Source organism: Haliotis asinina, chromosome 10, assembly GCF_037392515.1.
Source record: "Haliotis asinina isolate JCU_RB_2024 chromosome 10, JCU_Hal_asi_v2, whole genome shotgun sequence".
NCBI lineage: Eukaryota > Metazoa > Mollusca > Gastropoda > Lepetellida > Haliotidae > Haliotis > Haliotis asinina.
Genome location: NC_090289.1, coordinates 3731587 through 3758518, shown reverse-complemented (window position 1 = coordinate 3758518; position 26932 = coordinate 3731587). Strand labels below are relative to the sequence as shown.

Below are 26932 nucleotides of genomic sequence, written 5' to 3'. Positions count from 1 at the left end.
TCTACGAGAAGGGCACCAGAACGAAGTCGTGTGACATTTTTAACTTCACCACAACCACCATGAATAGCTTTTGATATGGCAAATGGATTTAGTCTAATAGGAAGATGGTCTTTTGCCCCGATCACCAGGAATCGAGCCCAGGAAACAACATTTAGACTACTCTCAGCAGACGAACTTGATTCTAAATGTCTCCTTTTTGAACCAGATTGATTGTAAGCCATGGTGAAAGAACGTACATTCATCAACCCTGCTCCTCACCCACCACGGAGTGTCAACAAGGACAGTGTTAAATTACATCAGATATCCAAGATGTAAACACCAAGGATACAAGGTTGATATACTCCAGCAAGGATGACATGAATAGCTATATTTGTTTACTATCAGGCTGGTTCTGGCCATAACAGTAACTTAGAAACATACAGAATTCAGCGGTCAAAATCACCAGATTGGCCCGTGAGCCACCGCCTTCTGGCATAGGACTCAAGGCAATTTGATATGATAATAATTTGAACATTGATAATAAAAGTAACCAAGACCCAATAATGAGATACATGTGCAAACATTTCAACTATGCGCAGGGCTTGGCGTGATCAGCCGATTGATAGAACCGGGCCAGTTCTATCACCCGTCTAGGTGAAGTCAGGGCCAAAGTGGTGTGTTAGGCAACAGGAACTCGGTTCCAAGCCCCTATTGCCCTCAACCACCAGGATCCCTTCCTCCACCGACACAGGGCCGCAACCCACGGCAAAATGGTGGACGGTGGACCAAATATGCCCCCGGGTCCACAGCGGGGGTGAACGGCTCTTGTCGTTACCCAGCACCCACCACAAGGAGGTGACCGTTCACGGATGCCTGATGCACACAGAATGAGGTCATCATAGCAATAACATCAGTGGGGATTGTGATGCAATATTAGTTGGTGAATGCTTTAAAATTTGATACAAGTTTGGTAATTCAGCTTTGTTAGAAACAATTATACTAACATGAGTCTTTCATCTAGGAATATTGACATTCCTTTTCCATAAATGTATAGGCATCTTCTGCAGTGTATTTCCGATTTATAATCAACAGCCGAAATATTACAGTAGCATAACGTCAATATAGAGGGTTAAATGTGAACAACAAGCAAATGCTTGTGTGATCCTGTATGTTTTTATTTTTTATCGAATACGTACCTCAGCTCATATGTCGTCAGCAATGCGACAGTAGAGAGACACAAAGGCGTTCAGTGACCAATGAAAGCCTGGGGCCGGCTCGTGGACTGATTTTCCAAATAAGGTGTTGTAAACGTGGTACCCGATCCGCCACGGAAGAAAAAGGCGATGCGCCAGACTCTGATCTTCCACAAACACATAGCATGACGCAAGGTGCCCGTCCACGACAATGTTCCCTTCCAGAGTCGTCGGAGCATATGCTCCTGTTATGACTTGTTTTCTAATTGCTGTCACTTTCACAGGAACAAACGACCCATTCGTCAGCTCCGGGCGGAATGGATAATCGCCGATCTCAACCTTTGACGCCATCCGGGTCACTGCTGAAAAGCTTCAAACTGAGGTCACAAAAACCACATGTTCCTTGGTCATTTTCAGTGTGAAGCCATCTTCAGTTTGAAGCAGCATATACTCGACGGGTGTGTGGTCCAGTTTATGCATCATCAGGTTGACGTCGCTGTAGGAAACCCGGCCATCCTCGCCCATAACCATCACTGTGTCAACGATCATCAACTCGCCAATGGTTTTCGACCTACCATTCTCCATCTGAACCACGGATGATGGTGGAAAACAGTCAACGTGGTATTCCGGTTTATCTGAAGCATAATCAGTTAGCCGCAAAGTAGCAAAGAATATCCAACTCCCCTGTCTCATTTAAATGCAGCACGGTGAAATACTACTCATTTTGTTAATGTGCACATCATTGTAATAGGTAAGATATGGACCGATGTAACCTTGATTTCAGATAACCTTTTTAACTCCAACCGCTATGTAAGTGCTCTGTTTATTGATGTTATGTGAGGTATTTTAGCCCAGTGCTGCTTTCCCTGTCACTTTCTGTTAAAACACAATGAGAACGATAATCATCTCTTTCTACGCAGCCCTCAGGGATCACGGCCATTACAATATATCAGATGGTAATATGCCTTGCTGAACGAGTGCAACTTTGTGTTGAGACACGTACAATGAGAAGCATATATGCACACAAGCACATCTATGTCATGTTCAAAATCTTGTCCGCATGGATCTCTCCACAGGAGAAAAGATAGGTTCGCCATTTTTAGAGTAGGCAAACATAAATAGTAAACTTTTCATGGTGACATAGGGGGTTCAATTTTTATGTATTTGTGTTTACTGAAGATGGCATTTACGGGAGTGGCATTAACATGGGCCTAGTTTGGCCTGTTTGTTCTTTCTACATTGTGACTCCAATGTATTTTTTAATAAATACTGTTTAGACCAGATGCAATTTCGAATGTCTCAAAAAATTGTGAGAACACGTGTTAGAACACTTAAAGAAACGGCTATTGAATATATTCAGGCGTGTGTAGGGACGTTTCATCAGCCACATAATGTAGTATCTCCATGTTGAGAGGATGTAGTGTAATATACTCATCGCGATCAGCTCTGTTTTGTTCATGCCACATCCCACGTGCGTGGAAGAACAGATGCGCTTTAGTAGCTATATCATCGCAGCCATCGTAAACTGCCACTTCCTGCATTCCCCCTTGTTGACCAACACAGTACCAACACCTGGAGTAGATGGTGTTATATGTTTATGAAATAAATATGAAATATTGCTGATCATTGGCAGATGCAGTACTGTCGTAATCGATTCCATATGTTGCGAGTTGTCAAAGTTGCAGTCTAAATACCATACACGGAATATCATTTTATGATTGTTTGTGTTTGCATGAAAATAATAAAATAATTCTTTCTGGTCAGTTCTTACCCGGGACCATTATGTAATCAATGTCGCCATCATTGTAGGGACGGAGGAATGCGTGACCGTCGATGTCCATAGAGAAAACTCTTAGTTGAATCTAAAAATACACAGAAATCAAAACATTTCCAAGAAAGAATAGTATACGTGTAAGTTATTTATAAAAAAAACTGATTGATATAACTATAACCAACACACCTTACCTAGCCGTGTAACATGCATCGTAACCGACTACGTAAGTGTAATATTGGTCAGAGCAACCTTTGTCTGTTTTATCCTATGGTTACACTCGATGGTATTTGTTCATGACTAAGACGTAGAGGACAATTACCAAGAGCACTAAGAGTAATCAAACTTCAGCCAGCACACATTGATGACTTGTTTTAATGAATGAAAACTAAGAAACATAGCATTTAAAAAAGCTTGACTCTAAGGTGAACATGTCTTTATAAGGCAACGAAGATGCCAGGTGTTTGAAATTAGATGAGCTCACCATAACCGAGCGTCACATAATCTGATAACTCCCTTTTTCTCTACTATTTAGATGGAACTTCCGGTTTCGATCTCGTGGGGAACTGAACGTTGAGTTTATTGCCGCCATGAAATGAAAGCTTCGGGTATATAACATGATATTTACATGTTTTCTGATAAATGTTGTAATGATCACACACAAGTGTAGTTAATGTGATGAAATTTGTATCAGCCCCTTGTAAACTTTGGATGAGTCCAAGTTGCAATGTCATAGGATAATTTATCGTGACCATTTTATCATGTTACACATAGCTTTATCCTCAAAAGCGCGCTAACCTTTGGATTATATACTCAAGTGTATGCTACTTTTACTGTACTTTACTGAGAAGCGTGACATTATCTTACGGATATTTTGTTGTCAGTTTATTGAAATTACCTATCACTCTTGTTTGTGAAGTAGAACTCCTCCAAGTATAATTAGCGAACCAGCTGGTGTTGCCCACATGACAGTATTTTCCTTAAAAATGTTTTATGTGTTTTAGGTTACTTTAAGCGGATCGATATTATTGCTGTTTATGTTCAAAGTATATAAGCATTTCCAGAGTTGAAGAGTGTAAATCTAGGTCATTGCATCGAGTATAAATATAGGTATTATGGTAATGGCAGTTCTCCATGTATATTTACGTACGCTTCAGTTAGTGTTGAGAGGGGGCGATGGGATAGCCTTGTGGTTAAACGTTCGCTCGTCACGCCGAAGACCCGGGTTCGATTCCCCACATGGGTACAATGTGTGAGGCCCATTTTCTGATGTCCCCCGCTGTGATATCGCTGGAATATTGCTAAAAGCGGCGTAAAGCCAAACTCACTCAGTCACTCACTAGTGTTGAGAGCTGCATGGTTGCATAGTATGACTCTGACATCTTTCTCTCTCTTTCAGAATATGTGCTGCATTTCTGTAATGTAACATCCTATACAAAAAACAATACACAGCATATAAGAGGAGTTCATGGTTCGGCTGTCTGTCACTTTAAACCAATAAGTGTTATGGATTGGTGGTGCATTTTTTAGACTTTGCACTGATGTTATGGAGGTATGGAGTTCAAAGCTGAATGTAAGTGTATTTTAAGAAGGTTTTTGTGAAACCAAACGTCAAATTAGTGATATGTGTTTGGGGCAGATTTCTGACACAGCTGACATATACTGACCCGGCGTTATTTAATATGACAGTTTTACCAAATGTTTTTTAAACAATTAATGTTGTATTGTTGAAGTGGTTTCGGGTTTGGTTTTGAGAACAATTACAAACATTTTGTGTTGGTTTGTTAAATATGCAGCTGACTGTGACAGACTTTGTTTACGCTAATTCTAGTTTCTCTTTTTTAATGGTGTGAAATCTGCTTGACTCTGAGAGGACATGGTCGTCGCTTCTGTTGTCAAAATTTGGGATATTACAAAAAAACGGATGATGTGTTGAAAGTCCTTGTGATCTGTGCTTGAAACAGACATGAGCGGTACCAGGGATATTCTGCAGGCGATAAAGGAATAGTTATCTAACAGGAGCAACAGTAAGTGAAAATAGCTTTTCCAACATGGATACCGTGTCGATCATATCAAAAATCGCAGTCAAGTTTCATTCTTTGGTGAGAACAAACATGTTTCAGATTCGGCCATGTTTAATATGCAGCTTTGACTGCATACACATGAAATCTGAAATGAGTCCTTGAAGCGATTCATTAGAAGAGGAGGAGAATGTAATAACACTATGGACGACGTGGACGTGATATACTTAGACTGCCTTCTAGCAATGTCGTGGTACTTTTAACATTACAACCAAACAAACTGAAGTCCTGGAATGACATCAAGACGTGATATACTTAGATTGTCTTCTAGCAATGTCGTGGTACTTTTAACATTACAACCAAACAAACTGAAGTCCTGGAATGACATCAAGACGTGATATACTTAGATTGTCTTCTAGCAATGTCGTGGTACTTTTAACATTACAACCAAACAAACTGAAGTCCTGGAATGACATCAAGACGTGATATACTTAGATTGCCTTCTAGCAATGTCGTGGTACATTTAACATTACAACCAAACAAACTGAAGTCCTGGAATGACATCAAGACGTGATATACTTAGATTGTCTTCTAGCAATGTCGTGGTACTTTTAACATTACAACCAAACAAACTGAAGTCCTGGAATGACATCAAGACGTGATATACTTAGATTGTCTTCTAGCAATGTCGTGGTACTTTTGACATTACAACCAAACAAACTGAAGTCCTGGAATGACATCAAGACGTGATATACTTAGATTGTCTTCTAGCAATGTCGTGGTACTTTTGACATTACAACCAAACAAACTGAAGTCCTGGAATGACATCAAGACGTGATATACTTAGATTGCCTTCTAGCAATGTCGTGGTACATTTAACATTACAACCAAACAAACTGAAGTCCTGGAATGACATCAAGACGTGATATACTTAGATTGTCTTCTAGCAATGTCGTGGTACTTTTAACATTACAACCAAACAAACTGAAGTCCTGGAATGACATCAAGACGTGATATACTTAGATTGTCTTCTAGCAATGTCGTGGTACTTTTGACATTACAACCAAACAAACTGAAGTCCTGGAATGACATCAAGACGTGATATACTTAGATTGTCTTCTAGCAATGTCGTGGTACTTTTGACATTACAACCAAACAAACTGAAGTCCTGGAATGACATCAAGACGTGATATACTTAGATTGCCTTCTAGCAATGTCGTGGTACTTTTGACATTACAACCAAACAAACTGAAGTCCTGGAATGACATCAAGACGTGATATACTTAGATAGTCTTCTAGCAATGTCGTGGTACTTTTTTTACATTACAACCAAACAAACTGAAGTCCTGGAATGACATCAAGACGTGATATACTTAGATTGTCTTCTAGCAATGTCGTGGTACTTTTAACATTACAACCAAACAAACTGAAGTCCTGGAATGACATCAAGACGTGATATACTTAGATTGCCTTCTAGCAATGTCGTGGTACTTTTAACATTACAACCAAACAAACTGAAGTCCTGGAATGACATCAAGACGTGATATACTTAGATTGCCTTCTAGCAATGTCGTGGTACTTTTAACATTACAACCAAACAAACTGAAGTCCTGGAATGACATCAAGACGTGATATACTTAGATTGTCTTCTAGCAATGTCGTGGTACTTTTAACATTACAACCAAACAAACTGAAGTCCTGGAATGACATCAAGACGTGATATACTTAGATTGCCTTCTAGCAATGTCGTGGTACTTTTAACATTACAACCAAAGAAACTGAAGTCCTGGAATGACATCAAGACGTGAATAAAGATTGTTATTGCTGGTGTATGCAAAGGTAACCGATCTTACCTGGAATATCAGGTGTGAATGCAACAGGCACAGGAAGACGACAGTACTGAATAGGGATGTCAGGCAAGGTGTCAGTTAAGTTTGTGTCGATGCCGGTAGTAAAGGATGGTCCGTTTCTTTTGCCAAGGATTCTCCACTCGAAAAGGTCTTTGTACACGTCGATTGCTCGCTTTTGATCGGGATTCAACTTTATATCACCCTCGAAAATTTCATGTAAAACTCCTAAGGAAAATAAATGGAACACACAACAAGAACAACTTTAATGAAACAAGCTTAAGAGATGGTGTTGATACAACATGGTTTCATTTACGTGGCAATTACATACATACATACACTTTTATGTGATACCAAGCATAAGAGAATATAGGTATTGATGTGGAGGGTTTATGTACGGTAAGGCCGGGCGGGACAACTTAGGCATGGCCAGCGCGTCCTAACTTGACATACAGAAGGAAGCAAGCTACAAAGACATATTTTATATCATTGGAAGATCTCGAGGAGATGAACACGAAAAGTTCATTTGCCAGTGTGTTCACGTGTTAATAAGCTCACAAATTGGCTCTGAAAATGCATTTCTGCAGAAATTTCTGGCAGATTGTTTTTCTACAGAAATTTCTGGCGAAATTGTTTTCCTGCTGAAATTTCTGGCAGAATTTTTTTATGTCCCTGTCAGAATTATCTTAAATCTTGGCATTGTTTCGGTGTATTCCCCGAGTGGCCGCTCTCTGGCTGGCGCAGTTATTAACCACTCATGGACAATCGAACCGGAACGATGACCGCTTATAGAGACAATCTGATAAACCACCAGTTAACAGGTGTGAAAACTCGGTGGCCACTTCGGCGTAAATCATTGTTTCAACGAGGCAATTACATTTTCGCGGGTATTGACACTTTGAACACTGATGCATTGTCGCATAGGTATTGTTTATCATCTCATCTGGTACGCTGGTCTTTTCGGGCATGTTGATGAAGTCAAATTATGGCTTACACGTCTTACATTGTTATTATTGTATGTATGTAGTATATGTCCGGTTTCGTCTCTATTCGCCTTCAACCCATATCGCATACAAAAACAATGCAGGCTTATTAGGATTAGAAAATACACCCCAATACTGTTAAATTAATCTTGCACGACGTGAATCCACTAAGAAGTTACAGCTGTGTTATAATGAAACGGATGGGAATAATGCATAAGCCTTTTAAATTGTAAAAGCTATAATGAAATACGGTTAAATTCACACTGTAAAATACTCGGTTGTCTAGTACTATTAGGCTTTAAACAGGGAAACCGACATTATTTAAAGAAAAATCTATATTAAATTATATAACGATTGTGTTTAATCTTATTCAACTAAGATGATTCTGGTAGCGAAACAAAAATATCAGATCAGTTGATCACGCTAAGTGCTTATTACTTGGAATAAACATGAAACTACCACTCACGCAACAGTATCATTACTTATACTTTCTTATAGATTAAGATAATTCTGACAGGGACATAAAAAAAAAATTCTGCCCGAAATTTCTCGAGATCTTTCCAATGATATAAAATATGTCTTTGTAGCTAGCTTGCTTCCTTCTGTGTGTCAAGTTAGGACTAGCTGGCCATTCCTAAGTTGTCCCGCCCGGCCTTTACTGTAACTCAATTAATCCACAGTCTAGGACAGAATAGGCTGTATACATCCTTAGCTGGTTGACCAAGTGGACGGGGTCGACTACATGCGATCGTGTTCATAGCCAAACTGTAGGTTTGTAGTTCTGCCTGCAAGTCTATGATCTGTATAACCTAGGACTGCTGATAATATAAGTTAAATGACTTTAGGAGTGGCTATAACACACTCACCCATCTAATACTTAGTGGAGTACCAGTTTACCTTTTAAACGGTTTATTCGAATGATCTTGTAGAAAGGCCGCTCAGTGAATGACGCTGCAGCAAAACAAAAGGAATCCGCGCTGCTATAATCTGACGTACCTTATGGTATGACTACTTTCATACCCGATTGGCAGTTTAGGAACTGTATACACAACTGAGAGTTTGAAGCTGAAATGTTACTGAAAACTTTAGAAAAGTTAAATGAACGGTTAACAAAGGATTACTCTGTCATTTTTAAGCTGACGTACGTTGGCAGAATATGTTCCCGTTCATCTTGGTGTAACCAAACATGCCCTCACATCGCTCACCAGCCGGAACGCTGACACATATCTCATGGACGCCACAGTTCGTGGTACTGCACTTTACTGAACAGAAGTGTCGAGGTTTAAGTATTTGATCACATTAAACTATTTACATTGTATGCATGTACTAATGTGATGTGGAGATGTTCAAAGCAGCGTATTAGCGTTCGCTGTAATAAAACGTATACTAATCACAAAACAGAGTTGCAACCTGTAGTATGCAGGTGAATAAGCTTTGTTCTGTACACCTAACTTCATAGTGTGTTCAACCTGAACTAGTTTTCTTGAAAGTTGCAAGGTCTACAATTACTGTAATGCGAAGATCTGGCGCCCATTTACAACTGAATTGATGTTATAAAAACTCAAACCACCTCGCGTCTGATTTTCCTGACATCGGCCCCCAATAATCAGTACAAGGACAACAGCACATGTGAGGGGCCGCATCCTTCTTCTGCAACTGATGCAATGATGTTCAATTAATGACTAATGACTTAAACTATTTATACTAATAATCACGCCGATGTTTAACATCATTTGATTACTATGGAAGTATACACGGAAAATGTGGTTTACACACTGAAAATACGGTTTTATATTTCAATAGTTGCTATAACAGAGGCGTAAACTGACAGGTAGGCATGGCCGAATTTATCAGAATTATAGAGATAGAAAATATATTGCCTGGTAGCCATTAAACTGCCAGGAATCACATGCAATTTATTGATTTTCTCCTACCCTACTCATTTGTAAGATAATTTAGACTGATTATTTCACGATTTGAAGTGGTAGAGTGGAGGCCTGCAGGACTAATGAACCAGCTGATGAGACTCTGCGACTTGGATGATAGCGTGACATTGGATGAATGGGTCGCTGCTCACAGTTTCCCCGATTGAATCACCTCACTAAGACATAATGTACATGCTCCTGTCATGTAGAAAAAAATATGAACGTGTGGAGGAAACTGATCTCGGGTCTTCACCAGAATATTTGATTTATTCATTTAGCCCAACTATTCCCCGAGGAATTACACTGCAACACATTTAGCATGTATTTAAGTCAGAAATAGTATGTATAACCCACCTGCTGGCTACCACAGAGTTACGTAATGCTGGGGAAACGTAACAGGTGTTTCGAAGATATAGCACAGTTTCCTAGCGTGTTTTAAAACAAATGTGACACCTTTAGATAACCGGAATGTTTTATGTAATATTGGATGAGTAATTCAAGTTCTATAGTTAAATATGTAAGTGATACCGCATGCTACACAGCAGAACTCCTGCCATGCAACGTCCACCTATAAACAATTAACTGATTTTGTTGAAACCAAAAACGATATGTAATATTGTCTGTTTTAGAAATGCAGAGATCCAGTTGTATAGAAGCGGAGAAGTAGGTTCCATTCTGCGTGTGAATTTTGCACGGCTGATCACGTAGATGGCAAACATGGTATTAATGACCTGTGCCCACAATATCGCCTACTTCTTTCCACATAATTGAATGAAACGACACCCTTGCATGAACAGGTTTATTGATCTAACTAAAGGTGCGCCCGCGATAGTCAGTCTGCACGGGTAGAGAAGGTAACAGAAATCATATGTTTACTTTGTACGTCAGTTCATATTGGTGAAATTTTACCTTTTGATGATTATTGAAGTTATGTTCTCTCAGACTGTATTAGGTTTTTATAGTTTTATAACACAATGCATTTGTCTGTAGATAGTTAGATAGTTCCGGAGGAGCGGGTCAGAACAGACGATCACATGCTTAGTACAGTCTTTGATTTTCTGAAGACCTGTGTCAAAGTCCTTCGTTGAGCTGAGTTGTTCTGAAGTTGGGTGTCATCTACAAACAAATGATGGAAAATACCATGTTTACAGTTAACTGTTTACAGTTAAATGCTATGAAAAGAAGCAGACCAAGTACAGATCCACAGAGGACCAATGAGGTTAGTGATTGGATGTTTTCTAACAGAACAGTCCAACTTCTGCTTTCAACATATCTGTGTTGGGGACATCCCTTTCTTTTGCAAGTACTTGATGACTGCCCTTTATTCAGTTTTGTCCATTTCTGATGATTTCAGAGGGTAGGTTTACCAAAAGAGCTGTAGTTGAGATAAGACTATTAGTACGTTTGTAGTTCTCTTGTCTATGATTCACTAAATGATTGTCCTCATTGGTGGCAAACACCTGTCTCTACCTGGTGGGGAAAAACCACTCAGACTAAGAACGTTTCAGCCATCTCGTAGTTTGCCTCCATCAACAGCTGTGATTAAGGAAGACTCCGTGATTTGAGTCGATATGTAGGCCGATTGGAATTATCCCCAAGAAAAAAGCCAGATAATGATACCTGCCCTCCAAGTATTTTGGATGTAAGGTTAGAGTCACGTCGAACGTTTTTAAGCAAGGTTATTCTTTTTCAACAAAGTGATAAAATTATAATGTTTGAAAGAATCTTGGACAACAAACTTACAAACCTACTGTTCACTAACGTGTGATCAGTGGAGCAGCAAATTCAGGAATTCTTGTACCAAAGGTGTGTGAGTTCTTTTTTCTTGTTGTCTTTGATACTGCTGGAATTTAGGTACATAATTCGAAGAGGAAGAGTGTTTAGCGAGGGTTTCACTCAGTTTATTAGCAATATCTGATTTATCACTAAGCAGTTGATCTACATGTTTCAGATGGTGGACACTAGATTTAGTACCTTTACCTTTAATTTTCTGCACCATGTTTCATACCTTGGACATGGGTGTCCGAGAATATATTTTAGATACATAATTTTGCCAAGACTGGCGTTTGTTCTGTTTGAAGGTTCGCCGCGCTTTAGCATTTAAAATTTTACATTTATTAAAATTATGAACCATCGGATGGCGTCGGAAATAATGTTCTGCTTTTTTTGCCTTCCTAGCTTGTTTGCAGTCATCGTTGAACCATGGTTTTCGAATATGTGGAACTGCAGAGGAATTTGGTATACACTCATCAGCTATGGAATTCAGTTCATCAGAAAGGCATTTAATAGCATCAGGAACGTCAATAAAAAGTTCAGGTTTAAGTTTTACAGCACACAGTGTTTCATATAAAGCCCGGATAGCCTTTTTTAAAATTCCGCCTTGATGATGGAGGAACATCAGATGGAGGTACAGATTTTAGTATAGTAGGAAAATGGCCACTTCCACAGAGGTCATCGTGGGCTGACCATTCAAATTCATTTAGTAGCTCTGAAGTTGTAAGTGATAGGTCGAGAGCAGAATAGGTCCCAGTACCAGGGTGTAAATATGTGTTGGAACCATCATTATAAATACATAAATCATTGTCAGAACAAAAGTCCTCCAACAATTTACCTTTAGTGTTTGTAGTTACACTACCCCAGAGTGGGTTGTACCCATTTAAATCTCCCATTATAATACAGGGCTGTAGGAGTTGGTCATATAGAGCTTGAAGATCAGTTTTGGAAAACGTCGAAGACGACCGAAATATAGAGAGAGCATAGTGTAAACGCTACATGTAACGTAATTCTCACTGCAACAGCCTGCATAGTAGTATTAAGTGAAACAGGGCTTTGAATAACGTTTTGTCTGACTAGAATGGATGATCCGCCAGTGGCCCTATCACCCGGAGGTGAAAAACAACGATATGCATTAAAATGACGAAGGCCAAATGTATCTCTTTTAAATATGTCTCTTGGAGACATATCGTTGAAGATGCAAAATCGTGGACTCATAGCTGTAATTCATGTAAATTAGTCCTCAGTCCTCTGCAGTTCCACTGTACAATATTATTAGAATAAACTATCTTTTGGGGGGACTTATTGGGGATCTACCCCGCACTCTTTTGGAGGGCGACAAGCTATGTGCCCTAGAATGGACGTTTTCAGAAACGTCCATGTCTCCTCAAGAGACCCATATTTATTGAACAATGGAATTTTATTTTGTGACCCTTTAGGACCTCTGCCACTTTGTTGTTTTGAAGCATCAGGCTTAGGCTTCGGTTTACTTTTATGTTTGATGACTATCAGCTGTCGATTGAGACTTTGAGTGTGACTGAGATGATGATGATTTGTGATCAGAAGAAGACTTGGATGTACTAGGAAGTGATTCCTCAGTGTGTGATGATCTAGCAGGGTATAACGTCTGTGGAGAGTCGCAATTGACCCAAGTCAAGGTAGTTTGGTAGCTTGTGGATGATTTTGTTTTTTAGAGCTGTACACAGATGATGTGTTTGCTACTGTAGCATAACTTTCTGGAAGATCAGATCTCTTCACCAGTTTCTTTGCTTCAGAAAAAGAGATATTTTGGGTAAACTTTATTCTGTTAATCGCCATTTGCTCTCTCCAAATTGGACACTGTTTCGAAGAAGATGAAGGGTCGCAAGGGAGCATTTTGTGCATTTTCCTAAAATCACTGTCACAATCTTCTGTTGTGTGTGCCTTCTCACCACAGTGAGCACACACAACTGACAATGTTGAGGTAGATACTCCGTGTCCATATTTCTAACATTTAAAACACCTGAGCGGATTGTGGATCTATGTTTCAACTTGGATGTTACAGTAACCTGCCTCTACTGACTTAGGAGCATTTGGAGACGAGAAGGAAAACAGATACGTGTTTGTTTGGATAGTTTCATTATTTTTCCGGGTTGAAAAACGCTTGACATAAAGCAGACCTTGATATCTTTCATTTTGGATGCTATGTCAAGTTTTGACATATCAGCAAACAGTCGATCACGATCTCTGACAATACCTTTACTTGTGTTTAGGGTTTTGTGAGCAGAGACCGTGACCGGAATGCCCACGAAAGATTTAATACTCATCAGATTGGTTGCTTGCTGTTTTTTCCCGCATTCAACTAGCAGTGCACCCGAACGTAAGCGTCTAATGTTTTTAACATCCCCAACAATACCTTGAATATCCTTAGATACTGCAAAAGGTTTCAACTGTAATGGTTTCTTGTCAGGAGTTTCAATTACAAGGAAACGTGGCAATACTCAATCGATGCAGACGCTCTGTGGTCAGTATCAACAGGGTCAATATCAAGTGGACGTTTTGTTTTCTTTGGTGGGATTTCATAAGCCATGGTTAGTATAATACGGTTCATCATCCGAGCTCCCCACCCACCAGGGAGTATCACAAGGACAATGCTAAAAGCAAGTGGGTCTCCAACTTGCAGCACTAAGGATACCCGGATGATTTACTCCAGCAGAAGAATTATAAATAATTAGTCTACCAGATTGGCCCATGAGCCACCATGATTGTGGGCATAAGACACTAGGCACAGTTCAGAACGTCAAAAATACGATTCAAGATCAGAACATATCGATGAATAATTGAGCCAAGACCGACATTTACAATCAAAATCAAAGTTGTGCAATGTCATACATATATAGGCCATTCACAGGGCTAGGCATGACCAGCCGATTGGTTGAATCGGGCCCATTCAACCACCCGCCTAGGTGAAGTAAGAGCCGAAGTGGTGTTTTAGGCAAATAGAACATGGTTATAGGCCCGGTTATCAGCCATCCAGGATCCCGTCTTCCACCGACACGGGACGCAACCCACGGCAAACGGGTTGCCCAGTTCGGCCGCTCCTTGCGACCAGCAATGGGGCGCTATGGACTTTGCTGACCCGGGTCCACCCGGAGGCTGGTGAGCTCTTGGCGTTAGCCAGCACCCACCACCCACCACCCACCACCCACCACGAGGAGGTGGCTCACCACGGGTGCTCTACGGAAATGATTATTAATCAAGGACTGAAATGGTTTTCATCCGGATCACTGGGATATAAGTCCATAAAGCGATGTGTAAATTATGTGAATACGGAACATCAGTGGAGACACCAGGTGTTCGCGTAAAGGGTAAGCATGTATTTGTCCTACCTTGGAATCAGCCAATCAAGAACTGGTACATGGTAGTCCCAGACAAACCTGGCAATCACGTGATTAGCGTCATCGCCAGCCTCGATTTATCCACAGAAATGTGTTTTTCAATCTATATATAATCCTAATATCGCGCTTGCTCTGAGACATCACTTCCTGCCAAAACGTGTGCATATGTGCTATATCATGGATATGAATTATGGGGACGTATAGAACACAAGGCTGTTGAAACTGTCAGTGTACGATTTAATTAAATATGCTCTATATGTCAAAGTCCTCATATAATCTGCCTTCCTTGGAAGAGAGTTGGCAGTGATTACAATTTTCACAATAATGTAATGAAGGTTTTTAATCAAACTTGGGACAAACGCTTACGGTTATCAATACGGTAGATAAAATAACATTTAAATAATCACGAGAATAATGGCGAAAACATACTTTCTGTGATCATAGGAAATCACTCATAAATGCAGATCCATCTCCGCTTTTCCATCTGACAAAAATAATCTCAGACATATCGTTCGTTATGGTAGCATGCAGGCCAAGCAGCGTGGGTTCTGGGAATGGGCGGGTCATGCATTGTCTCCTCTCTTCGGCCTTTTGTGTATCTTCCCTGCACTTTGACAAATGGCCTAAGAAAGAAGCTTGATTTGGGTAGTCATCTGCCTATTGTATGTGTTGTCGCTTCAATCACCCATCTCAATGCCAGCTGAAGACTCTTCAGTCGAGTCGCCAAACTCAAAATAGAACATTGGAAGGGTGAGTGAGTGAATTAACATTTAACGTCACATCGGCAATATTGCAGCCATAAGAACATTGGAGGAGACGATCTATTCAGTTTGGACGGTGAAGCAATTCTAAAAATAACTCTTTAAAATTCAGAATTCTTGAGATAACACATTGCCACGGTTAATGTCAGAGTTGGTGCATGTTGTAATAATTCAGCCCCATCGTAAGTATCACGAACCAGTCATGTTTGGACGACACAAACCAATGCGGGGAACATTAACATCGACCAGTCACTGAGAAGATCGATTACGATTAGCTGAGACCAGCCTGAAATCCTGGTCCATTTTAGTTGTTCCTTGTTCAGAGACTAAATTAATAGAATCCATACCGGATTCCCCGCAGGGCTAATGTCATCAGCTCGATGTTACCTATTATTCCTCAGAACAAAATGAAATAATAACCTAATAAGATTGAAGACGTGTATCTGTATTTCTCAAAGGCATTCACTGACAGCTGATGACTTTGGCATTGATTTGTTATGGGCGGCTCTATTACATGCATGACAACCTTTCTGTCACTACTTGTTCCAAAGACATGACCTTGGCCGGAATAATGTCTTATTTGACATTTCACAGCGGTACAAGTAATCTTCTAACGTTACCGTGTCTTTTCTCTGTCCAGAAAAAGGACACATGCCCATGTTTAGAGTTAATCTCTGTCCATTTTCCGTTTCGATTATGACATAATTGACATACTCCTCATTCAGTTTCTACAGCATTAGATGTGCATCACTGGAGGCTATTTCCCGTTTTTCATCCATCACAATGACACTGTCGCCTATCAGGAGATAGTTCATAGTCGTTCTGTCGCCGTGGAAAAGCTGAACTGATGCAAACGGGGAGAAGGAATCACGGACTTTGTGCTGCTGATGCCATACTATCTACGTGACACTGTGACACTTTGTGAACTGGATGAATGCGGAGAAAGCTGTGTAATTCATGACGAAACCGAACAGTAGCCATTTCATCAAAATGTGACTTTGCTGAACGATAAGTGGCGTATCATATCATTGGTGTTTTGTAAAGACAATGTCTGTGCAGCAAACATCTCGTCAAAGCTTTGTAACCAATGTGGACCTTATGTAATCATACTTAAAGTCACAACCTTTGTTATTTCCTATCTCAGTAGTTATTGAAGTATAATCCAGACCAGAACAAACATTCGTTCACATTCACTCGTACCTTCTTTATGTCCAAATGACAACACAATCTACATGTAGCTAGTATGGTCATCTACCTTCAGTTGTTCACTTACAGTGTATCGTCACATTGGCAATATTTCGGCCATATCGTTTTGATTAACTTATATTGTTTTGTATTAATAATATGTAGGTCTTAGAGACTAGTTTACAAAGTAGTTTCATGTTAATGTCTGTGATCTGTGGTTATAACGTGCTTCGTTGACAGGTATTTATAACTGAACTGTTTGGTCATATATTTATCTCTTTTTTGTCAGGGTATGACTAAAAGATTCACTCACTCAAAATCTACGACTCCTTACGGCGAACTGACAGTCTATCTATCTACTGTAAGTTACTAGACTTTTCACAATAATGCAAATAGAAGCGTGGAATAATCAATTCTGTCACCGATACATATATCACTATAATGTACAAGCCACGGTATAAAGTGTTCTGTTTCAGTCACATTGAAATTGGTCAGAGAAGGTATCCAATATCCAATGTCTGATAGTCTCTTTGCCTGATAACATAGATCGATACTCTCTTGACTGATAGCAGTTATGGAAATCAAGACAAGGCAGTTACGTGAAAACTAGGAATTACCAAGAAGTTTTATGCTAAAGCTGTTAGATAATGAAAACTGATATAGCCAGTGAATTTCTTAAATCTCCTGTCTGAAAATTGCGTTCACTGCAATATTGATTGCTAGCGGCAAGATATTACCAGTCTAAATCAGTTCAGGCTGTCAGATGAACATATTGCGTAACAGTTCTAGGTCTTCGTGGAGCATGTTGGCATCTGAACAGGGACCTCGTCACTAGTGATGAAGACTATACTTCCACATATGGCGTATAAAGGTGAATGTGCTGCGCCCATTAGCGAGCCTACAGTCACAAAGGGCTCTTGCTCACATGGGAAAATTTCCATTCTAATCGCTTGAACAGTTGTGGGCTGCTTTATCTTAGTCAGTGGCCAAATGTTTGTTGTTTCTGTGAGATGGCACGTAAAGAAATATATTTTCACCTGAAAGGTTTAAATTACAGATACAGCTAATACTTTTGCAGGATTTTCCTGGTACAATAACATCTAAATAGACATAGCTTGACAACTCACTAGGAAACAACTCAGTAGGACAGACGACGCCATTATAAACAACCATACGTATGATAACTACCATCCAAGTCTCTCTACACGCCAGATTGATATGGCCGGAATATGCTTCACGATGTTAACTTGTGACTTATTTCTCGAAAGATTTACGAAGGCCAAGAAACACTACTTACATACATAACCCTATAAAACGCATCTTTCTTGAAAACACCCTGCACAATTATTGTCACCGTGATGAGCATCGCGGGTTTGAAGTTTCGATCAATAATCACCGATTCTAGATTCCTCGTGTCTTTGCCAAGCATTTGGTTTCACTGACATAGGACCATAAACTTACTCAACACTGAGAGCTGACCCGTCGCCTACCGCAAGGCTAACACTGATATAAATACTGATGCGATTGGTACAACATTTCTTTTGCTAAATAAATTGGACTGGCGAACAGGCAAAGCACGACATGGGCGTTTACCATCAGCACGAGTGGAGTAAATATATATTTATATATAACTGTACACATGCCTACTATTAAGTATAAAGATGGTGAAAAACTTGGTCGCGTCACACACTACTTCTTGCCTCTTATTTCACATGTCATAGCAAGTTACAAGAAGATTGTGCACAGATTACTTCGTACACTAAATACTCAGTCAAGGCCTCTGTGCCTATTGTTGTAGTGAGGTGAATATCATCATATCTGTCTTTATTGTTCCAGTCACTCTTTTTGCATTTTTCTGATTGTGAATTTGCACTGCAACAGTGCTTCCTTTAGTGATTTATACTGATTTGTGAATGCACAAAATGAAGAACACAATTGGTTAACTATATATAACATAATTCATGGCTGTGTTGCTTCCTGCGACACCTTTGAAAACGCAGACCTTCATGATCAGAAGTTAACACGCTGTAGAGTTGGCAGAGAGGTCAAACAGTAACAGCTTATTGTATTTCATGAAAGGGTCATTTGGAAAGCACTGAACTTTCTAAATATGGAATACCATTATCATATGCTTTAACCCCATATATTCCAATACAGCCTTGAACGTGGATACTGGTGAGTGAGTATAGTTTTACGTCGCGTTTAGCAATATTACAGCAGTGACGCCAGGAATGGGCTTCACACATTGAATCGAACAGGGGTCTTCGTCATGAAGAGCGAACACTGTAATCACTAGGCTACCCCATCGCCCCAAACCTGGCTGCTTAGACATATTGGTAAATTGTATTGACTCGCTTCTTTTCTTCTTAACGAATGTGAAAGGCTGGCAACAGTGGGCGCTTATGCACTTTATGATGACACAACTGTTGCTATTAATATTCAAGTATTGCCTTACAGAGTTGGTTGTCTATGACCTAGACGTCTGTACCTGTTTCTGATCTGGCAAAGGATACTTTGCCCAATATTTATATACCTTATATCACCCCCGGAAACAGAATTGGCAAGGAGACTGCTCTGGAGAATGGGAAGATCCAGCAGTGAAATTCGAAAAATCTGTGTGAACACCAAGCACTGGCGGAATATTCCGTCCTGTTGGCGGTTTCATTCTTCTACAAAAAGCTGCTGCAATACTCGGTATAGAGTGACTAGAGGCTGTTTATCTGAGCACACCAGCTGAAACTGGTTAATATAGTTGTGTTTATATATAGGTTTGCTTATTTACTACCTGAACATTGATTCAGACACAAACAGCACGAAACCAATTTCGGTCATAGAAACCTGTACCAAATCGTTCGAAGCAGAAGAACTGGCGGCGTGTCTTTTAATAGTTACAGTACTCATGTGTTATGCGCATGCGGTTAAGTGGAAGAAATACTTTATATATACTGATGTTTGGCATCACCACAATGTGCGAGTGAGTGGCTATTTGATAGCTGTTATAGATACACGCTTACATTATAGATACACGCTTACATTATAGATACATGCTTACGATATACAGACATTACATGTATCATTCTCTCACTCGTGTTGTGAGTTTGGGAGGTTATTTCCTGTGGCTGTTTTCAGACATGGAAATCTCAAACTTTTAGACATCAACCGAGGCCGGTATCATACACTGAGCTCGTGTTTTCGACAGATTTTCTAAAGATTGCGGAAAGGAGTGTCACTGGCACACAGCTCCACCCATATTGATTAGGTTCTACACGAACCTGGAATAACACAACTCTGTGGCAGTGTTTCTCTGTTTTTGTGAATGTCAAACCTTATGTCTAGCTTGTTTCCGGATAGTCCTGGAATATATACACTAATCCACATAACAGCAATCACAGGACGTTCACAGGTAACTGGACGTTCATCATGACGCAATTTGTTGATGGGATTTGAATAGGGAAACGAAATGCCCATATGTCTTCCCTATAATTAAGTGTTTATTGGACTTAGAATATGCTATGTACATGTGATAGGAAAACTTTATGAAATCATCATTATTGATTCAAACCAAACTCGCAGGCATTACAAGCTCTCATGACGCTTCCTGCACATAATCACAATGTTTCTTTTAAACATACAGAATGTTGGTATGTTTAATTACACCTGAACCGGAGAATGCGCTAAAACATCAGAAAAAGCACATTACTAGTAACAAGAGAGGTCAATTTTGGAAAAAAAACAGAGCGGTGAAGACTAGGCGACAATATAACATTGTTATATTTAAACCTACATGTCTCTAGTGATTGTACTTTCGACAATGGCTGGACAGTTGGTTTCCGCCTTGTCACTGACAGGTGTTATGGTTAGAAAATATTGTGCTCAGAGCTGTTGCTAAGGCAACCCCAATTACGGGTTTTGAGAAAAAGAAACATAGTACTGGTGGGTTATGATAACGATGGCTTGGGGTCAAATGTGTCCAATATATATCTCCATAGTTACATATAAGTCATGCATGCACCTACATGGTTTGAGGCTGGCTGGCTGCTTACTTAAACAGTTTCTTCGAGTGTTTGTGACGAGGTCAACTACCTTTTAGCTACTTATACGACGAGTACGCTTATTAACACAGGTGACCTCTCTGTATTCCCCTAATAGAGCTTGCCAGCTCTTTGTTGTCACACCTTGATCCTTTATTCCGTTTCCTCTGGGGATTTGTTGGCTCTTCCCTCATTAATTACCCTGGCTTCCATTTTTCCTGTTATCTTCGTGCACTTTCCCCATGATGTGTTTACAAGTCAGCCTCTTTGTGATCATGTTAACCCAGCATGGACTAAGTCACCCGATGAACGGGGTTAACCCTGAAGTTTCGTCATGACAGTAAAATTATCACCAATAGCAACTAACAGAATATTTAGAAGATTCGTCATACAGGGCAATTCCACTGAGTTGAACAGTTTTATGTGAACGATGGATTCATGTCACTGTCTCAGGTGTTTACTTCGATGATCATGATGTCAACCATTGCATGGTCCAGACTCAATTATTTACATAGCACAGTCATGTAAATGAAATATTGTTCAGTGGCGCATTAAACAACAAATATATACACCAACACGGTCTCGAAATACTAGTACACAATCATTATATATAACATTTTTTATTAAATGTCATTTTTTATACTTACCTGGTAGAAAGCCAACATTGCCCACTTGAGTGGCACTTAATCAATTTCTCTCATAACACAGTCTAGAAAAGTAGAGACGCGAGGTCAACATACGGGCGGTAGTTCACCCAGGTCACGAGATGACATGTACATATCCGCCGCCCCTGTCTGAGGGAGCGGGTGCGGTCGGTATATAATCGGAGAGCCCTGACAGGGCAGAGAGAGAGAGCGCTCCCTCCTCCGCAGGGTCTACCAACAGCCCTAGGGAAGGGATATGGAAGGTACGTCCCAGTTCGTCTGCCTATTGGTTTTTGCAGACGAAGTCGGGGGCTAGCCCCAGGGACGCAGACCCTCCGTCTGCGGCCTCGAATCTCAGGATGTCCGCCTGAAGATATTTTCCAATATTCGGGCCGCCGAGGCCATGGCCACTAGAAAAGTGGTTTTGACCGTGACGCGGAGGAGGGGAGCCTCGTCCAGAGGCTCATCAAAATCTGACTTGAGGTGGTCAAGGACCACCGTCAAATCCCACGCAGGAGGCCTCAGCTTGCGCCGACCCTACACCTGTCGGAAAGACTTGATTAGTTCCCTTAGCACCGAAATGTCCAGTCCCGGCGACCTCTTCCTTACAACAGACATGACTGCCGCCAGATTGGCGTTAATGGACGAGGCCTTGAGTCCTCTGACGTTGCGCAGGTGAACCAGAGAGACAGCTATCTGGGGCAGAGTGGCAGAATCCGCCTCCATGCCGTGGTCCTCACAGAAGGTGGAAAAGGAGCCCCACTGGAAGTCGTAGAACTTCTGAGTGGTTTTCCTCTGGGAGGACGCCAGGGCGGAGGCTACTCGCTTGGAGTATCCGTTATTCCTGAGCTCCCTTTGAATACAAGCCAAACGTGCAGATCGAATACCTGAGGGTTTTCGTGAACGCGGCCGCTTGGCTTGCTTAGGAGTAAGTCCCTCCGGAGAGGGATCCTGCAGACAAAGTCTGTGAAGGGGAACGAGCCAGGGTCGAGTGGACCACATGGGAGCCACCAGAAGCAGTCTGATGGACTTGGTGGTCTGAAGCTTGGCCACTACCTGTACTAGAATCGCTGGAGGAGGGAAAGCATAAGCGTCCATTCCTTCCTACTCTAACGATAGTGCGTCGAGGGCCCAGGCCGATGGGTCCGGCACCGGGGATACATAAATCGGGAGCTGGCAGTTCAGCCTGGTGGCGAACAGATCCAGCATGGGCCTTCCGAACTGGAGACAGATGGACTGAAACGTCCGCGGGTTCAGTTACCACTCCGTTGAAGGAGGCGCGTCCGATCGGGAGAGAGCGTCTGCCAGGACGTTCTTGGCTCCTGGGATGTGAACCGCGCGGATGCTCAGGTGGAGCCTGCCAGTTCGAACAGGCGGAGTCTCAGGTCTAGGAGAGGAGTGGCTCTGGTCGAACCTTGTCGGTTGATCGTCCAGGCTGCGACCGAACAGTCCGTGTGGACCAGTAAGGTCTGGTGCCTGAGGGGAACGGACCAGAGGAGGATGGCGAGCCAGATGGTGTCCAACTCCAGCACATTGATGTGCCGGTCCTTCTGGTCTGCTGATCAGGTACCTGCCGTCTGGTCCGACCCCAAGTGAGCGCCTCATCCTTGGGTGGAGGCGTCCACGAAAAGGTGACTCGTCGGGGGAGGTGTCCTTAGGGGAACTCCTCTCAGGACGTTGTCGTCCACCTGCCACCACGCGAGGAAGTGTCTGAGGTGAGGTGGGAGAGTTATAGGGTGAAGACAGTCGGTCTCCCTCACGTGCTCGTTGAAGAACTCCTGAAGGGGTCGGAGCATCAGCCTCCCCTGACGGTCAGGTCCTGGGTGGACGTCAGGAGGCCCAGTGTCCGCTGCCACTGCCTGAGGGACAGGGGCTGTATTAGTGCACGAGTCATTAGGAACACTAGCCTTGTCATCTGCTCCTTGGGTACGTAGGCCTTGAAGGCTTCTGTATCCAGTATGGCGCCTAGATATTGGAGAGGTGGATGGTACTAGACCCGACTTCTCCAGGTTCACTAACCACCATAGGCGTCGAAGGACGTGGATGACGAGGTCCGGCGGCGAAGGTCGAGAATGGACGGCGAAGGGTTGTGAGCGAACCCATCGTCCAGACACATAAGGAATTGTACCTGGAGTTCGTGGAGGAACTGGACGATGGGTTGGGTCACACGAGTGAATAGCCATGGGGCGGAGGAAATTCCGAACGGGAGGACATTCCATTGAAAGTGCCTGCCCCCCAGGATGAGATGGAAGTACCTGCGATCCGCCAAGTGAAAGGGGATGTGCAGGTACGCATCCCGGAGGTCGAGGGACACCATGTAGTCCGAGGGCTCCAGCAACCACATGATCATGACTGGTGGAATGGTCAAGAGTCGAAAATATGGCGGCTGTTCGAGGTAGGATCGAGTTCAGATCGTGAATCAGCCGCCATTTCCCCGAGTTGCATTTGGGCCAGATAAAAAACGGGAGAATAGAATCCGGGAGTCAGATCCTGAAGGAGGGTTTCCTGAATGGCACCCTTGGAGATAAGAGACTCTAACTGTTCTAAGGTGAGTTGGAACCTGAGCGAGTCCATCGGGAACGGGATGCAGAAGCCCTGCTCCAAGATCCGACATACGAACGGGTCTAGTCCTAGCTGACGCCAGTTCGGGACAAAGAGGCTCAAACGGCCGCCAACGGGTCCGTCGAGTGGAGAAATGATAGGTGGTGGAAGGACTGGTGGGCACCAACAGTCAGTTCTTCTTGAAGATCCACTTACTCTTAGTCCGTTTCCGGGGAGTGCCCTTGCTGGGGGTTTGGAACCCCTGGCTGGGCTGGTTAGACTGGTTCAGGGGTCCTTGGCCACGACCTCAAAACCGAAAGTCCACCTTCCCCGCCCGCTTCCTAGGAGTGGACTGGTCTGCTGGAGGAGCTCCCTGAAGCTTGCGGGGGGTGGAACCTGCAAAGGGTCCGCCACTTGTCACATGATCCGATTGGTTAGATCCTGCTGCTGGATCTCATGGCGCGTGCGGAGAGCTTCTGGGATCTTCCCCGCGAACAAAGTGTCTGCGGACACTGAGGCGAGACGGAGGGAGTCCCTAATCTCCGGAGGGAGATTAGTACACCCCAGGAAGCCTTCCTGTCTGAGGTTGATAATGGCTGCGGAAATACTAGCAGCTGATGGGGTGACTTGTGCCACACCGGCGGGAACAGCTCCTATACAGAGACTCCTCACCCTGCTCCATCCCCGCCTCCTTGGCGAAAGTGGCCATTGACAGGCGTGAGCAACATTGTTGCTCAGCCCTACGATGAATCTTGCCTCCTTGTCGAAATGGATGAGGTGATTGTCTGACACCTTGTGGGGGCACGCCTGCAGATGCCACTCGAGAGATGTCCGCGTCCAAGGAGGGAGGATCTAGTGGAATGGGCAAGTTCGTCAGCGGAAGCCTAATCCTCTGTTTATCCGAGAGGAGGAGCTGAGGATAAGGTGACCTGGTCAGGCGGAGGCAACAGCCTCCTTCAATTCCTTAGCAGCTGCTTCGAGGAAGCGGTGCGGAGGGAGGACCTTCTGAGGGGAGAGACCCGAGTATTCAGGGCAGAAAGACTCTCTTCTCGCCTTAGACGCGGCAGAAGTATGGTCCTCTACCTCCGCCAACACCGTGCCAGTGTATTCGGCAATAGCCTCCAGCCTAGAAGCAGAGGCAGAGACTGGAGGGTTAGACGTCTGTCTCCGGCCGGGAGCCGCCACGGAGGCAAGAAGGTGGAGTTGAGCGGAGGGTTCAGAGGAAGACGGCTTGGACCAAGGCGTTGGTCGAGGATGGATTCCCTTTAACTGAACGCAGAAGTTTCTCCCTGTCAAAAGACTTCTTTACTTTTTTATCCTTCCTCCTCTTCTTCTCCTTCCTCACCTCCGGTGATACGGCCACGTCCGCCCTCAGGACAAGCCGAAGAGGAGAGCAGGAATGGGAGCGAGAAACGCTCCCCTCTGGAATATTCCTAATGGGGTCCGACTCAAGTTCAGACTGAAAACTCCTGTGCCTCCTCGTGAATAACTAACCCCTCAGAGGCGGAGGGAGAAAGAGGAAGGAGGGGAGAGGGAGGCACCGATCGTCTAGACAACGCCGAAGAAACGGGCGAACCTGTGGAAGGCGCCCCGGTGAGAGTCCCTCTCACTCTTCTTAAGTACTGCCAGGTACTGACAGAAGTCCCACTCAGATAGAACCTCACACTCTGCGCAAGTGTTATCCGGCGCGCACGGCTCTTGCAAAGCCTATACAAGGTGTGAGGGTCCCACTTAGCCGACTTTCAAGTGCCGCACTGAGTGCAGAAGGAGGCGAATACGATGGCGGAACGGACGAAAGGGTTCGCTACTAAGGGGTGACGTCCGTTTAAGCTCCGAGGAATAGAGACCCGTCACAGGCGAAGGGTCCGATCCGACGGAAGGTTCTCCTATTCTCCTCACTCCGCACAGGGGGCGGAGGGAACGACAGAAGAACCGCATAATGAAGGGTCCACCTAGGCGGAGGGTCCGTCTGTCCTCCGCTACTCCGCACAGAGGCGGAGGGGTGCGATAATAAAGGGAACTAACGGAGGGTCCGCCCCGGCGGAGGGGTCGGCTGTTCTCCGTCTCTCCGTCAAGGCGGAAGGTCCGCCTATCCGCCTATCCGCCTATCCGCCTATCCGCTAGCGAGGAACGCGGAAGTCCGCCCTTGTAGGGCGAGCCGAGACACAATCGGGACGCCCGTGTAGCACGGGCAAGAGGGACGCCGGCTGACGAGTGAAATCGTCACCAGACCCACCAACAACAAGCAAGAATTAAAGAGAATTCTTCCTAGTCGCAGGTAACTTTAAAGCACCCGCCGACTAGAAGGGAGATAGTAGAAAGAGAGAAAGATGCAAGAAACAATGTACACTGCTTTATTCACGCGCACAAGACTGACTCGCTTGTCTCTAGTAAGGGAATGACGGGTACAGGAATGACCTACGTATGTTGACCTCGCGTCTCTACTTTTGTAGACTGTGTTATGAGAGAAATCGATTAAGCGCTACTCAAGTGGGCAATATTGGCTTTCTAACCTGATAAGTATGTAAAATATATGCATATACAGTTAGTCAACTAAAGTTGCAAAGTATATAATTTGAAGAAAATGAAACATACATTTTATGTACAACATTCTACAAACCAGCTCATAGCATATAGCTTCCCGGAGTCCTTCCCAGAAGAAGATTATCCAGTGTGCATTGTAGGATACATCAAAGCAAGGAACCAAACAGTTATACCCCTGTTTTCATCATGTGAGGTAACACCTTACATCTGCACGTGCATATGGCCAAATACATATACATTTGGGCATTCATATTTACTTATTATACATACATCTGATGGATTGATTTAATGAATCAACGGAAAACAGCGTAAGTGAGGGGAGTGCTCAATGTAATATCTAATTCAAGAATTCGGATC

The 26932-nt window shown here is 42.9% G+C and overlaps 1 pseudogene; it reads right to left on the bottom strand.

Moving 5' to 3' along the window:
• Positions 1-1181: 1181 nt before the first annotated feature.
• LOC137297822 (uncharacterized) lies at positions 1182-9437 on the bottom strand (annotated as a pseudogene).
• Between the last annotated feature and the right edge of the window lie 17495 nt (positions 9438-26932).